Genomic DNA, 4,927 nt, shown 5'->3' with positions numbered 1-4,927 from the left:
TGGGTAGACAAATTGGCTGATGCTTTACCTCAAAAAGAGTGGGGTACATTTTTGATGATCTTAAAGAACACCGGGGAATATGATAATTTGACTATTTCACAGTTCACTGAAAAGATTGAAAGTCAAGATCTTGAACAGCAAAAGATTGCGAGGATGAATAATCCGAGTGGTCAACAAGATATTAAAATGTATTACAAAGAAGGTGTTCAATATGTTGAAATGAGTCCTAAAATCCAAACTACTTTTAGTGCTGGAAATTCATCTGATGCAGTCAATCAAAGTCCAAACAACAGCAGTGGAATTTCTTCATATCCAAGTATGAATCCAAAGAGTTCAGCATCAAGCTTTCACTCTCAAAGTTCAAAAAGTGGAAATGGTTGTGTGATACAGTGCAACATTGCATTGAATCTCCCAAATGGTCAGAATTTGTCTGAAGAAGTTGCAAGAGATCACATGACATTACTTGCTACAGTTCTGGAGACTTATGAGGGATTGGTTGCTGGAAGGATCGGAAATCCTATGCTAACGAAAGACGATTACGATCAGATAGATGCTGAAGAGATGGAGCTCATGGACATCAAATGGTGCTTAGCTAGTGTCTTGAGAAGAGCTGAAAAGTTTAAAATGATTACAGGGAGAAATGATTTTTTAGATGCACATGTTTCTACTTTGGGTTTTGATAAATCTAAAGTAACTTGTTTTCGATGCAGGGAGAAAGGTCATTTTAAAAGAGAATGCAAGAAGCAAGAAGCTAGTGGAGCAAAGAATCCGTTTGGTAAAGATGATTACTATCGTAAAGCCATATATCAACAACTTGCTCATCAACCACAACAACAACAACAACAAAAGGAGCCACAAACTACACATGCTAGAATGATCGAAGATGCAAATAAAAAAGCTTATTATGGGATCATTGATCAAGATGATGAAAAAGTGGCAGAAGGCTTCAGCTGGGACAAATACATTCCACCTGATTCAAAAGTTGTTGCTCTAGTTGCAAAAGTCATCCAAGAACCTGAATTGTTTACAGAATGGATGAATATGATTGGTGTTAAGGCTAAGAATCAAGATGAAGAGTCTATTTCATCGGAAAAAAATTCAGAACAAACAACAGTTGTGGATCAATCATCATCAGATTCTAGTTCTTCAGATGATAATCCAGAAAAGATGATAGAGTTTGATCAATCACCAACTGATGACAGTGGTGATGATGAGGAAGAAAAACATATTAATATTGCAAAAATTCAGTTATCTCCTGAAAGTTTTCAATTTTATTTTGCAGATCGATTGGATAAACTGAAAGAGAGACGGGCAACAAAAGAGCAGAAAAAGAAGAAATGTGAAAGTGTTGATCAAGAAAGAAATTCTGAACATAGTGACAGAGTTAAATTTGCTGAAGAAGTGTTTCAAGTGATAAAAAAAGGTGGTTGAAGCCAATGAGAAAGTTGTTGAAGTCGAAAAGATCATTGAAGTAGAAAAGATTGTGGAAGTCATTAAGCCTTGCTTAAAGTGTTCAGAATCTTGCAAATAGTGTGCAGAAAAAGATGAAAAATTAAGTGAGAAAGACAAGATGATAGAAAAGTTACTGTTTGATCTCAACTACATGAAGGAATCATACGATGTGTTGAACAGAACAATAACTGGTCTGCAAAAGACTAATTCTGAAAGAGAAGATGCATTGACAATGCTGAATGCTGTGATGATGTCGAAGCAGAAAGCTATCAATTTCTATATTGAAGAATGTGCAAAGTGGAAGCAAGAGTTGGAAACTGAAAAGATAGAAAATGAGAGAATTAGACGATTATTACAGAGTTATTCTAGTTCTGATTATCTTATCGATCGAATTTATCCAACTGTTGCAAGTCTTGAAGCATTTCAAGATGAGAAGCCGAAGAAGAAGGATACTGGTAAGAAACAAAGGGTTAGTTACAACAAGTGTCCGCCTCCGATCTGGGAAGGTTATTCTCCCAGAAAACCAAACGAGGAGCAAGTTCAAAAGGCCGTGAATATAAAACTGAAGTCTGATATTGTGACAACCGGCAATTAATGCCTCTTAATTACGCGATTAACAAACGTTTAAGGTGATAATAAATAGTTTTTAAGGCACTAATTAACTTAATTAGGCTTTTGGAATGCCTAGAAACGTCTATTCGACTGTACAGCACGCGTATGACGATCTGCGGAGAGTTGCGGAATAATAAACGCTAACGAATTGGAAACCGCACAAAATACCGACAACGCCGACAAATACTAATTTTATACGCGTATTTTATATTTGTAAGTTTAGTTTTGCGAAATTTTCATGCTTTCAAACGACAGAAAACGCAAACGTGAACGATAAACACGAAAACAGTAACACACCGACAATCAACGACAAAACGAAAGCACCAGACTCGAATTATGTCTCGATATTAATATGTTATGTTATATTTGGCTTCGTTTTCGAATTTTAATATTCTTAGTTGAAATCATATCCAAAAACGAACGAAAAACGACGGACGAGGCTTTTACGCAACTTAACGCGACCGAAAAACGAATGCGCCTATAAACGACTTACGGTATAACCCTACATACTTTCGACGCTAAATAAACGTTATACAACACTTTACGAAGTTCGGGTTTGAAAAACGGGCTCTAAAACCGAATCGGACCGCGTGTAACGGGCTTGTGGGCCCTGGGCCCAAGCCCACCTTGAAACCCTAGGTATAAATGTGTAGTGTTACACTAAACTTTACATTTGAAATCATAAACCAAACACGCACACCATTTCTCCTTGTCTGCTCTCTCTTTCATCTCCTTGTGAGAAAACCCTAACTATAACACTAACAACATCACCATTTCCATTTGACAAACACAAAACAAGTTCATCTTCTCAAACAAAATCATACAAACATACACACCTGCACACCATGTTCCATCTCCATCTCTTCCGGTGACCGGAGTAACTCCGGCGCCTCTCCTACTCTGACCGGCCACACCCCTAAAACACCTCCTTCCTCTTCACCTTTAATCACCCGCAGCCCCCCCCCTCGTCACTTATGCAGCTCCGACAAACCATAGGGAGCCCGCGATTATGTTGGGGCCGGCCACCACACCTTGGTGGCGGCGGCGACAAGATCAGAGAGAGAGGAGAGCCGACGTGGTTCAGCGGAGAAGGAAGGACGGAACTGGGAGAGAGAGATCGAGAGAGTGAGTCCGGGAGAAAGGGGAGCGCCGCCGCCGCTCACGGCGACGGCAGCGGAAGCCGGCGACGGCGAGGATGGCGGTGGTGTTTTTGTTTCTTTCGACGAGTCTAACCGGTAAACCCCTCTCCATTTTCCTTCATTTTGTTTTTTTTTTTTCGAAGATCTGTTAAAAGATGATAATGATGTTTTGGCTTGACTTGGGTTCGGGTTAGCGGTGGTGGTCAGTGAAGACGACAGTTATTTTGCTCGGGTCCCGACTTAAGTGTTAGCCAAACTAGTCAACGAAACGATTCAGATTCACTCTTGGTTGGTTCGAGATACAAGGAGATGAGAGTGGTAGCTCGGTTCAGTTTTTGTTTATTTCGAGTCAACTCAGCTGCGTTTCGGGTCAAACCCGGTTGGCTCGGTCAACACCCGAGTCAACTCGGGTCGACAACAGGTCAAGGCAGTCAACAACAGTCAACGCTCGGTCAACACGGGAGGCCCGGTAAAGTTGTTAGCGTAGCAAGTTAGTTACGTTAGATTTTAGTTAGTTATACGCGACCGAGCTCGACCCGAATCGATTAGCGATTGGTTACATTTTATTTTGTCGTATTTCATAATGTTTTAGTATATATTGTTTGTTGAGTGATTGTTGAATTTTGACAAAATACGACGACTTTTGTTGTCGGGTTATCCGAAAAACAGAGGAAACTCTATCCGTTTTTCGTTAAAAACCCGAATTATAGAACGTATCTAAATCTTTACAACAACACTTATCGAAATCCAAGTTTTCTTATAAAATAGATATAAAAGTATATTTATTTTAGTGACATTTTGGTAACTTATAAACTGAAATTATAACTTTTCGACAACACGCGAGTTACATCTTAACGAAACCCGACACATATTTAGATAACTGAAATTATCTATATTTATTCAAACATTGAAAACCCGATCGTTTTTATAACATAAATATAATAGTTAATATTTATTTCAAATATCGCGAATACGAATGTCTATTTCACACGTCAACTTTAAACGCTTTTGAGAACTAGATATAGTTGTTATATTCATTTCAAGCGTCGACGATGCGAACATTTTCGGGTGTTTTTATAACAATGGTATATTTGTTGATAGTCGTTTCAAACATCAAGTTTTTTTATATAAATATATGTATATATATTTACCTATTTCCATCCTACGAAAACGACAACGGCATGTTACCGTATCATATACAACGTTTTGAATACGTATCATTATCGACTTACGCCTTCTACACGCGACGACTAACACGGCTCCGTATATATATATTTGGTTATATATATATATACATATATATTCTAAATCACTCGGAAAACTAAGTCGTTTCCGAGACTTAGATTTATCCCGATTATAAACGGGATCAAATAACCATAGATTGGTTATTCTAATTCAAACTAACAACACCTTTGTAGAGTCGTTTATTTTAACGACTCGGTAGAGCTCGGACGCGTAGTTTAGCTACGTTTAAAATAGAAACTTATAATTATTCCTTGATTAGGAATACCTTAAGTGCACGCTAGCTAATTCACGGTCTCGGAACGACACTACGGAATCACGCTAAGCTAGCTTTGCACAGGAACGTCAAGGTGAGTTCATAACCCCCACTTTTTACTGTTTTACATTTTTATAAATGTTTTCGGGGGTGGAAAGACATGCAAGTTTTGCAAAAATAAACAACTTTTTGATGAACGAAAACTCATGTTTCTAAACCGTGTTGC

The 4,927-nt window shown here is 38.4% G+C and overlaps 1 long non-coding RNA gene across 1 annotated transcript; it reads left to right on the top strand.

The window, feature by feature from the left end:
• The first annotated feature begins 2,768 nt into the window (after positions 1–2,768).
• On the top strand, positions 2,769–3,787 carry LOC118483665. The gene is made up of 2 exons (XR_004870952.1): positions 2,769–3,299; positions 3,398–3,787. It is a non-coding gene; the product is annotated as an uncharacterized LOC118483665 (long non-coding RNA).
• The last annotated feature ends 1,140 nt before the right edge of the window (positions 3,788–4,927 follow it).

This window comes from Helianthus annuus, chromosome 11 (genome assembly GCF_002127325.2).
Source record: "Helianthus annuus cultivar XRQ/B chromosome 11, HanXRQr2.0-SUNRISE, whole genome shotgun sequence".
Taxonomy (NCBI): Eukaryota; Viridiplantae; Streptophyta; class Magnoliopsida; order Asterales; family Asteraceae; genus Helianthus; species Helianthus annuus.
Note: the sequence above shows the minus strand (reverse complement) of the source record. Positions and strands in the feature narration are given on the sequence as shown.